Source organism: Poromitra crassiceps, assembly GCF_964638095.1.
Source record: "Poromitra crassiceps genome assembly, chromosome: 5".
In the NCBI taxonomy this organism is placed as follows: domain Eukaryota; kingdom Metazoa; phylum Chordata; class Actinopteri; order Beryciformes; family Melamphaidae; genus Poromitra; species Poromitra crassiceps.
In genome coordinates, this window is record NC_139642.1 from 23,195,520 (window position 1) to 23,207,434 (window position 11,915).

At 45.5% G+C, this 11,915-nt stretch overlaps 1 pseudogene across 1 annotated transcript in view; it reads left to right on the top strand.

The window, feature by feature from the left end:
• Positions 1–10,452, top strand: part of LOC310777618 (leucine-rich repeat and fibronectin type III domain-containing protein 1-like protein pseudogene) — an 11,949-nt pseudogene extending 1,497 nt beyond the window's left edge. Inside the window, exon 2 of the transcript in view lies at positions 10,400–10,452. The product of the transcript in view is annotated as a leucine-rich repeat and fibronectin type III domain-containing protein 1-like protein pseudogene (transcript). The remainder of the gene's footprint in view (positions 1–10,399) is intronic.
• Positions 10,453–11,915: the final 1,463 nt, after the last annotated feature.

An 11,915-nucleotide genomic window follows, 5' to 3' on the forward strand; every position in this document is an offset into this window, starting at 1 on the left:
TACGCCTGGGCGTAGTGAAAAGAAGGTTTAAGCCGTCTTGGTGCAACCGGCGTAGCTGTTAGGTCGTAAAGTTACGACCAACTTAGCTTAAGACCAGTGTAAGACCAGTTGGGGCAACCGGCCCCTGGTGTTTGAGGCTGTCTGTCTGGTGCTCTGCTGCTAGACCCGATAGGCTCTGCGTCGTCGTGCAGGCAGCTAGCGACCAACCTCTATTAAACACATCTACGTTATTCATTTAAAGTTTATTGATGATCTACAAAGGTACATCTGCCATTTCTGGATTGACAGGTGCCATTCTTCTGCCAGTTTAAACACACAATGGTGGTCTAAAAATTGTAGGCTTCTGCTTAACTTACAAGTCCGACAGTATTTAGTGTAGCTGCGCCGACATGTCAACATGAAACTACGTGGTTTTTGAATGGAAAGACGACGGAAGATTCGCTTCATCTGCTTCCACTGCATTTATCACAGAGATTTAAGACACAGAGAGATAGAGAGACACAGAGAGAGAGAGACAGAGAGAGAGAGAGAGAGAGAGAGACAGAGAGAGAGAGAGAGAGAGACAGAGAGAGAGAGACAGAGAGAGAGAGAGAGATATAGAGACAAAGAGAGAGACAGAGAGACAAAGAGAGAGAGAGAGAGAGAGAGAGAGAGGAGAAGCTGTCTCCGAAAGAGAGCAGAGAGACGGAGAGAAGTGAGAGCAGCAAATACAGTCTAAAGAAAGAGGAGGATGGGAAATAGCCAATGTGCAACTGAAGGTGTGAAATTGTGTGAGATAAAGACTGAGAGTGGACGAGTGAGGAACTGACTGAATGTGAAAGAGAGAGAGAGAGAGAGGGGACATGTGGACTGGAAGGTAGTGAGACACACTGTGTGCAGCATGTAGCGCTGCAGCTGAGGGGACACATCAGATGACAGCTTCTCAGACTGTGTGAGAAAGCTTAGCGTGCTTTAAGTCATTAAAGATGCTCTGGGCTCCCTGATGCAGCTAGTTTTCCCTCGATGCACATTAACTCGTGCATTCCAAGTTTGCCCCCCCATTGTGTATAGTATTAGATTTACCGGTGTGGTGGCTGACTGGCAGACGCCAGATGGAGAGCTCAGGTGTGCATTGAGATTTTGCAAAATTGAATGAGCCTATACATCCCCTCAAGGCGTGTATTTACTTTTCAGCTCTTGCAGAATACATACTTCTGAACAGTGGTTAGACATGCCGCTGACTGCCGAAGAGGTTGTTAAAATGAAAGATGCTGCCACACGGCTAGCCTCGAAGGAGGCTGACACATCAGACCGCAGCACTTTAACTACAGTCTGTGTTGAAAAGGATGGGGACATTTATTCAACGATCCCTAGACTCTAAGGGATCGTTGTATAATTGGGCCCCAACCCTGTGCGACCCCCGTCCCTCCAGGGCCGTGATTAATGTCCTGGGTGGAACTTCCTCCTTTCCTTTACAGGGAACTTGGTATAGCTGAGCTGTCACTGAACTGTTTGAAAGCGGTCAAAGTGATGAGGCCATCATGTGAATGTCAATGAGAAAGCAGTTAGACTGAACGGCTTGTTTTGTGTCAGGAATGACACAACCTTCAGAGCTGAAGAGTCAAAACAGAACGCTTTAAAGAATACAAAAAATGTAGGGCTTATTGGAGGGTGGGCTAGAATTCAATATCAGCCTCAAAGAAGCTGGACTCTTTCTCCCCTGCTTTATAAGACGTTAGGGGACATTCACACCAAAAGCGGGTTTTTTTCAGTCAGAACGCTATGAAAATCATGTCGAGAGCGCTTCCATTGTGCACAAAACACAGCGCACGGAGCGTTTTTTTTGTGCTCCGTTTTGTTTTCACCTGCAGTCGCGTGCAGTACAGATCAGAACACAACGACCACACGGACGGTAGCCAGCTAGTTTTGTCTGTTTGATGCTGTTCACTGTCAACACGAAAGCCAGATTATTGCCAATTCTGGCAGCAGCGGAGGGTGAAAATCCCTCGGTGAGGAGAGAAGGTAGGATGAGTGAAAAAGACGAGCAGGGCGCTTTTCCTCTAATGTTCAACTTTTTTCAGCTTTAAAATGCCCACAGCGCTCCTCCAAAAACAACAGACGCCACCAGCGCTGAAACGCCAGGTGCGTTGATTAAAAGAGGAGCACGTTTAGCGCGTCCTTACATAGAGAATGAATTGCAGAAAGACGCTGGCAGCTCCAAAAACGCTTTTGGTTATGAATGTCCCCTTACATTGTCTTTAATACAGTGTGGCACACCAGAGGACATTTGGAGAACTGCACGTTCCCTCTTGTTTTTGCTTGTTAGCATAAATTGATATCATGTGGTTAAGCTATTACCATTATTACACTGTTAGCCTACTACAGTAAGTGAGGGTGCACTATTAAGCGCCCGCCCCCCCACACATGATCCACGCTAAAACAGCTCTGCGTCCGCTGTGTCGTCGTTCTCCTATGTGGTGTCACCCGACTATGCGGCAGCTCCACCCTTGGCGTCGCGCACCGCTTGAATTTGCCACCGTGTGGCGCTGCGCTCAAAGTTCAAATGATTTAAACCTACTTACCACTGACCTCTCTCCGCTCTACCTCGCGGTGAGAGAAGAGGAGATGGCTTATCATGTGGAGGCAGCTTTAGACTAAAATGGATCTTCTCTCCATTTGACGTTGTAGTAAAATAATTAGTTATTTCTATGATCAGGGCGTCTCTATCTTTCATTTGCAGTGAGTTCTTCTAGGGCCAACTCACTCAAAGAGAAGAGTCCACTCTAGCAGAGAGCTGTTTAATAATTAGCTTTATTCCTTGAGCAGTTTAGCCTTAATTTGTAATGACAATCATCTCCCTCACATGTAGAAATGAGAAAGCCAAGACTCTCATTTGTAACGGCATCAGACATTCTCTGGAGGTGTTCCAGTGATGCTAAATGACAGGTCGAAGTTGCACACTGGTGTGTTGGACTGGCTTATTTTCAATTTCAGACGTGTCTGCACTACTTGATGTCTAGTCTTCTATTCAGTGTCGCTTGATGACGGTTGCCTAAAATATCTCCACTATCCATTGTTATAAGTCTCACTTTAAGTATTTTGTTTTCCTCACCTTTGGGGTTTATTTACAGTATAATTTTCCATGGAGCATTTAAGAATAATTTCAGCCCTAACACTTCAATTAACTCTCTAGTTACCATGGCAACCTGCTATTTCCACTGGATCCTCAGCAGAGATGACAATCATTTAAAAACTCACATTTGAACCTCATCCTTACTGGTTCTCTGCAAATCTGTTCATCTTCTTGACTAGTAACAGCTGCAGTCGTGGCTACTGTCTCACTGACGTCAGACAGCTGGTGGAAAGTTAGCAGGAGGAAGCTAAGCAAGCTGTTACTTGGTTAGCTGGCTTGAACCCTTCACAATCCAACAAAACATTCTCTTTTTTGGGGGAAATCACATACGGTAATTGTGTTGTGTTTAAAGAAAGGAAATAGCATTAACTCAATTTACATAAAAAAAAGTTTCAATCATGAGAGACCAGTGGGTGAAATCTGACACGCAACCTTTATTCACAAATAGCATGGCGACTAGTTTTGGCGTAATGACTCCGTGAAAAGATGACGCTTCTCTTGTGGTGAGAGAGGAGGGCATCTGTTCAGTCTACGATAGAGAATCCCCCTCCGTAGGCAATTCTTCAGGAGTCAAGACGTTGGTGGTGGGTGAGGCGAAACCCAGCTCCAGAGAAGACGATCAGCCCGAGGTACAGCCAGCCACTGAGGTGAACGATCAGGAAGAGGATGAAGACATGCTGACCATGGCTATATATACTGCACACATCATAGGCTCAGCAGCGATGTCATAACAGACATCATATTGACAGATAGATGACAGGGGCTGATTGGCTATTGAGGATGGCGTGATGAATCAGGTGACACGTCATAACAGACGTCACATTTGACATATGTTGTGAGCTGATTGGCTATATTGAGGATGGGGTGATATAAGGTGACGTGACAGGGTCTCCATTTCTTGAAACTCGGTCCGTGACAGACCCCATAAGGTGTTTTTGTTTTGTTTGTTTTTTTCCTACACGCACTGATTCTACAGATCCAAATGTTCTGGAGAGAATTGCTCCTAAAATGGCTTGAACTGTTCAATAGTACTATATGACTATATACAGTATAATAATAGGAATCCACAAGAGCATGACTTCTCTTTTAGATGAGATTTGTCCTGTACTAAACCCAATCCACTCAGGAAACAAGGGTTTCATTAGAACAGATCAATGAAAACACCATTCCACACGAGCGGCTTAAACAGCTGAGTTGAAAGAATTGAACAGTGGCTGAGAAGTTATTCTGAATGGATTGAAAGGAGATGTCGCTCAGCCCTAACTCAGCAGGGGGGAAGCGATCGATGTGTGCAGAGTGCAGCAGCTTAGCTCGTGAATTCAGGCAAAGCTTTTGCATTTTAGAAACTCTACTGACCCACTTCAGACATGTAGTGGCGCTGACGTCTGTAAGAGATTGGGCTTTGTTCACATCTCCTTCACCGTTATTCTATGACAGAAGAGCTTTTGTTGTTGTTTTGTCAAATGTCATATTAGCTCACAGGGGACCATGGCGACACTGCGTAACGCGTCATCATTCAGAAGCCACGCCCAAGACGGAGGAAAACACAAACCCCCCCTCCAATCCTGGCGTTCTCCTATGTCACGTGCATGGTTGCTGTTTAGCACAAAAAGATCGTATATACGGAAGATGAACACTCCAACTTACTTCCTTGACAGCTAGATCCACATTTTTCGTCTCGCCAATTCTCAATGGCTTCCTTGTTTTGCTGGAGTACAAAAAAAAATTAACTGGCGATTTTTTACATTTGTTGTCTGCGCAGCCCACCACACAACAGCTTTTAGCTATGTTTAATTCAAGGAAAATGACGCTGGTGTGTGGAAATGAACGGAGCTTTTCCCCCGTGATGGCCGTGGCCTATTTCATGCAGTGTCTCTATAGGCATTAGGCACCATATTACAGAAATAAGTTGTTTTTCCACTGGTTTCTGCCATGCTACTTAAGGGAGAAGTCTGTGGGGAAGTAGAGTTCAACCGCTGTTCAAACGCATATGCCTAGCCTAGCGCCAGAAAATACTAATGGGTTAATAATAATTAAATTAATAAAATACAACGCCGTATGTAAACAGATAGAGATGGTATCTCATAAAAGCGGCACAGTTTGGCAGTATGTTGATCTCGAAAATAAAGTTGTATGTGTAGGCTGTGTGAAATAAAACTGGACAAAACCATCTCTGAACGATCTCTGTTCCACGGAGGATGACGGACCCGCAGCAGAGCAGCAGAGACTTTACTCAGCTTCTTCTCTGAACTCTATAGCAACAGCTGGACTGAGCTGATGGTGTTGTGATGTAGTCTCACAGCTGGCAATCAAACTGTGAGCCTCCGACATGAGAGGCAGATAAACCCCATGGGCTCTAGTGTCTGTCGCTAGAGCGTCTCTTGAGGCGTCGGAGAGTGAGCGGCACAGCACAACCGCTGGCTGTCTCGCAGTATAGCCAGCTGTAGATGATATCTACGTCTGGAACACAACTCTCAAAAGTGGTTAACGCCCACCTACCAAGACAAAAAAAGGGATGTGTGACAGACATATGAATTGACCAACCACGGACCTTGTGGGCGGACCATGTGTGCAACAGCTAAATAGACCCCGGGTGAAAACCTTCAACTTGTTGCACGTCCTTGAGAGCATCTACGCCATGGACCTGGCACACTTCCTGTAACACAGCTGTTCAATTATCTTGCCCACTCACTCTTCCTGCAAGACAGCCTATCGCTACTTTCTGCTCGCTCCTTTTATCGCCTCACAGTTAAGTCTCTTCACGGGGCTTCATGGCGTTCCACTGCACGTGTTTCCTTGCCAGACTGTAATATGGAGGCACGCTGTGACTTGTGATTCAGACCCTCCGTCGCTGGAAGCTTGCTGACGTCGACGGTGCGTCTGAACCATGCGAGACTACCGTTACACTGAGCTGCCAGGGTCAAGCTAGTGACAACTACACGACACCTCCGGCTGTTATAAATAATAAAATCCTAAGTAAAATTAGGGCTTATGGTAGTATATCGTTCTTTATTTTACATTTTATTTTTAAAACTGTAATCCTGCTAGTAATCCCAGTTTTACCAAATGCATCGGCAATCTGATTGTCTTTTTTTTTTTATCTGTAACCGTAACCGATTACAGTTACCTTTTTCTATATCCTAATTACGTAACGCGCACCATAATCTGTTAAGCAGTAAGCAGTAAGGTGTTCCTAATAAAGCGCTGGGTACTTTCTTGCAGTATTGAGGTGCCACCACTCAAACAACATCAAATATGTTCCCTGTAGGTCTAATTAACTGCTCCAACTATGCAAGTACCAGTATGAGTGAAGTATGTCAGTGAAACTTCTGTGAAGAGCTTCAGGGCACGATGCCAGACTTTAAGAAGCCACCTAACAAAACATGATTGACCCAAAAAGAAAGTCACAGCTGGCAGTCGTGTTCTTTGTTTTCTACCTTTGATTCCAAGATCATAAGCACATTGCGGGCACAGATGTGTGTTTCAGTTAGTTTAGCCCCAGCAGGAGCTCACTCCCTAACATACCATCTTTGATTTGTGTGTTTGCCGATGTGGCATCCTGTTACACGGATCCTTTTAAGCACAGAGAATTCGGAGAAATGTTCAATAGCAAAAAAGAACGTTAATCTTCCTTCCACCCACCGCCCGTTTTACATCTGAGCAAATCACCCATGTGTTTCCACATCTGTGAAAACCTGAAGACAGTGAGTTATGGATGCACAGGGATAACATGGCTGAGCCCTACAGGTGTTGACACCTTGAACAATGGGCTTTGTACTTATTGATCTGTGTAGAACAACACATATTGATCTGCTATACTGACCTTTTGTTCAGTCTACACACACATCAGATAATCAAGAAAGATGCATCTGATCAGTAATTGTGTGAAAATATCATGCAGAGCCCTTTACAAGATAATGAGGGCCAGCGAACACAAAACGGTTGCACGTACGCTGCCTCAAAATTGCATTTACTTTGGACAAAATAATGAGTTTTAAGGTCAGTCGATTACATTTCCCCCAAGCAACCTTTTTGACTTTCAGTACTGGGGAGCTATGGATGGCTGTCATCATAGTTTCTCCTCCATTTTTGCACTTGCCAGGTGGAATTTGTGTGAATAGAATGTAATCATGTCAGTGGGGAGACAAGGACGCACACAGATCGGATTGGCAGCTGAATGACGCAGAATGGCCTCCAAAAGTTCCGCCCGTGGCCAGCTCTTCTCGCAGACGGGCTTGCTCACTCACAGCTCGCTGGGCTTCTGTGCTGGTTCTGTTGCTTTGGGTTGTGACTGAACGCAGGCTCGCTTTCAGGCCAGCAGTGATTCTGATCTCATTCTGGAACAGAAGTGGTTCAAAGGAAGCCCTGTGCTGTGCTGTGTCTATACAGACAGGGAGAAAATACTAATGTGTTGGAGGCGACTGGAGCCTTGGCTGTGTGTCTGTGATGTGTTTCACTGGCTGCTGCATTGCAGAGGGGCAACATTGATCTGATCATATAGAGCCGCTGCAGAGTTACAGCGCCTGAGGTACAGTGCAACTGACAGGTACAGTAACGCAGAGAGACACCGTTGTCAAAAATGTGACCCAGAATGGAAAGGAAAACAGACACAGGGGGGGGGGTTCTCTATTCTATAGTCTCAGCAGATGCCCTCCTCTCTCAGCACAAGAAGAGGGTCATCTTACCACGGAGTCATTACGCCAAAATTAGTCGCCAGACTATTTTGTGAATAAAGCTTGCTTGTCAAATTTTACCCACTGGTCTCTCATGATTGAAATTGTGGGTGATTTGGTTTTTATGCCTCCGCCGGCGATAGCCAGGCCGGAGGCATTATGGATCCGGGTTGTCCGTCCGTACGGCCGTACGTCCGTCCGGCCGTACGTCCGTCCGGCCGTACGTCCGTCCGTACGATGTTTGTTAACGCGATATCTGAGGAACGCCTGGACGGAATTTCATCAAATTTGCCTCAGACATCGGCTTAGACTCAAGGATGATTTTATTCGATTTTGGTGATCAAAGGTCAAAGGTCAAGGTCACTGTGACCTCTCGAATGCCATTTTCAAGCTTGTTAACGCGATATCTCAGGAATGCCTTGACGGAATTTAATCAAACTTGTCTCAAACATCGACTTGGACTCAAGGATGAACTGATTAGATTTTGGTGCTCAAAGGTCAAAGGTCAAGGTCACTGTGACCTCTCGAATGCCATTTTCAAGCTTGTTAACGCGATATCTCAGGAATGCCTTGACGGAATTTCATCAAATTTGCCTCAGACATCGACTTAGACTCAAGGATGATTTTATTCGATTTTGGTGGTCAAAGGTCAAAGGTCAAGGTCACTGTGACCTCTCGAATGCCATTTTCAAGCTTGTTAACGCGATATCTCAGGAATGCCTTGACGGAATTTAATCAAACTTGTCTCAAACATCGACTTGGACTCAAGGATGAACTGATTACATTTTGGTGGTCAAAGGTCAAGGTCACTGTGCCCTCTCAAACGCCATTTTCCAGCTTGTTAACGCGATATCTCATGAATACCTTGACGGAATTTCATCAAATTTGCCTCAAACATCTACTTAGACTCAAGGATGAACTGATTACATTTTGGTGGTCAAAAGTCAAAGGTCAAGGTCACTGTCACCTCTCGAACGCCATTTTCAAGCTTAACGTGATATCTCAGGAATGCCTTGACGGAATTTAATCAAACTTGTCTCAAACATCGACTTGGACTCAAGGATGAACTGATTAAATTTTGCTGGTCAAAGGTCAAAGGTCATGGTCACTGTGACCTCTCAAACGCCATTTTCCAGCTTGTTAACGCGATATCTCACGAATGCCTTGACGGACTTTCATCAAATTTGCCTCAAACATCGCCTTAGACTCAAGGATGATCTGACTAGATTTTGGTGGTCAAAGGTCAAAGGTCAAGGTGAGCTCTCCAACGCCATTTTCAAGCTTGTTAACGCGATATCTCAGGAATGCCTTGACGGAATTTAATCAAACTTTTGGTGGTCAAAGTTCAAGGTCACTGTGACCTCTCACACACCCAATTTCCAAGCTCTGTAACGCAACATCACAGGAGCGCCTTGACGGAATCTCTTCCAATTTGCCTCAAATGGCGATTTGGACCCCAGAATGAACTAATGGCGGAGGCATAAGTCCGCGTTGCGGTCGTTCTAGTTGTGTTTTGTTTTGTTTTGTTTTCTAATTGAGTGACTTTGCGCACAGAGGTTAGATTGCCTGTGTCACATAATAGGAGCAAATCAATCATTTGATTGATTAATTATAGAATCAAAAAGGTACATTTTGATCAAAGTTGTTGCCGATTTAAAATGCGTCTTCTGCAAAGTTAATTTGGCTCACCGTTTGTGGCATTTGATCACAAATGTATTTTAAACTGAGAGAAACTTTGTAGCCAATGACAAGACACCTAGATGATTTGATAATGTAGTTGAACATGAGCACTGTGCCTTACACACACAGCAGAGATTATCGCTGGAGCTCTTCAGTAACAAACGACACAATACAGAGCATGTTGGCATTGTGTCACCTTGTGAGATCTAGGTTGGGGCCGGGGTGCCAAGGCAATCTGCTGCATGTGGCTCTGCTATTGTAACCTGAGCACAAAGTAGACATTTTAATCGCTTGCAGGAGCAATTATACCAGGGACAGTTGAATGTGTGTGTATGTTTGTGTGTGTGTGTGTGTGTGTGTGCTGTAGGCTATCTTGGAGCAGTACAAATGTCCCCAGAAGAATAGTAAAATGGTCAAGTGCAACACAAGGATGTGAATGTTATGTGCCAGGGTCTGTGGGTATCATTCTGAGCATTCGTAATGTGTGTGTGTGTGTGTGTGTGCGTGTACGTGTGCGTGTGCGTGTGTGTGTGTGTGCATGCGCGCGTGTGCGTGTGTGTGTGTTCTCCCCATGGCCCCGCCCCTGACCCTGAAGCCTGTCTGTCCTCCATGTATTTGAATCTATCAGCACTCCTCTCAATGCCATCCATTATGCCCTGCCTCATTCTTCACCGCTGTCTGTCTCTCTGAATCCATCTCTCTCTCTCTCTCTCTCCTCCTGTCCTGTGTTTGTCCACCTCGCTCTATCTTTCTCCGATCTCATTCTCCTTGTTCTCTCGCACTCTCTCACGCCTCCATCTGCCCCCTCTCACTCCCTGCTCTTTTTCTCTGCGTCTGTATCCATGTTGTTCACAGTTGCTCATGTTTTTCTCCATGTCTCTCTCTCACCATCTCTCTCTCTCTCTCTGTTTGTCTGTCTCTCCACCGCCCCCAGCAGCAGATGACAGGCGACCTCCTAGTGTCCAATGGAGCGCCTTTAACATCTGAGGGTCTCGTGGCCTCGCAAAAGAGAGAGTGCCGACACGACAAGAGTAATGGCTGCCACTTATGTATAACACTCCCCCTCGTCTGTTTCTCCCCATCTGTCTCTCACCCGCTGTCAGCGCTCCTCACCTCTCCTCCCCTCCCACCTCCCCCCCCTCCTGCCTCACACTGGCACACAGTGTGTAGGCTAGTGTGTCTCGCCCGTTGAGTTCTCTCCCTCTCTTGCCCACCCCCGTCTTCTCTCCCCTCTTCACTTCTCTGTAACGTTGAAGGCACCAAACGCACTGAAAGCGTGCGACGCGCGTGTTTTGAAGTACACCTATTGTTTTTAATTAAATGGCCGAACGTGCACCGAAAGCGTTATGAGGCGCGTCAAACTGCCTCGACGCCCCCTACTCTGACCTTGTTTCCATTTTGGAACGTCAAATAAGTCCATCGACCAAAGTCGTCCCCCCCCCTACAGCCTCAGTAGCCGTTTTGAGAGTAGGCTAGTCTGGTTAGCAGAGGGCCAACTGGAAAACACGGAGCAATGTTAAAGGAGAACTTACCTCCAAAACACTTTTTTTCAGCTTTTAACCAATATATATGACTTTGGGGGTGATGTGTGAAGAATTCTGGTCAGAATTTCCACATTTGACACCAAACTGTTGCCATTTTACCATTTGTATCATTTTTCAGCAGCATACCTGGCATAAGCGCCCTCTAAGGGTCGAATGCTGCTTTTTTTTCTTTTCTCAAATGAATGGGATATTTGGTACAACCTGATGTCAGGTTGTCCCCAAAGACTATGGGATTTCAAGATAGTTACTCCCCTACTCCCCCTGTACCCTTTCGGCTCCTCACAACTCCAAGCCTATTCCCATGATGTCACTTGACCTGTTAATTTATTACAATCGCCTGTTATTTTCCTACCAACTCCTATGTAACACAATACTATCAATAAACGCCACTATAATCATAAAAGGAAGGACATAGCAAGTAAATCATTCCCAACCTTTTTCATACTAAGGGGCCCTATGATGAGATTTGGTCTCATGTAAATCTTATTTTTTATTTTTTATAGCCTAGATATGATTTTGTCCAGAATTCCATATAATTAGGTTGAGAGACAACGAATGCTGGAATCCTCTCAAGGACGACTGGTGGTCTTCTGTGCCCCTTTTCGCTGGGGACACAGAGCTGCTGCACTGACTGCCCGGAGGGAGGGAGGGGTTTATTGTGTGTTTGCAGCAATCAGCTCCGAGAGCCCAGCATCAAAGTGAGAGCCTCAATTTCATCCTTCCGCAAACAAATCTTATCGCAGCGCACATGTAAAATATAACGCTATACTACGACGTGACAACGTGACAAAGCTTCTCTAAACACATCGGCTATCATATATTTCCCTGCATCCCTCCTACTGAGATTATATCGGTATTGATTTTGGACAGACTGAATGCGCGGAGGAGGAGGAGAGATCTGCAGCT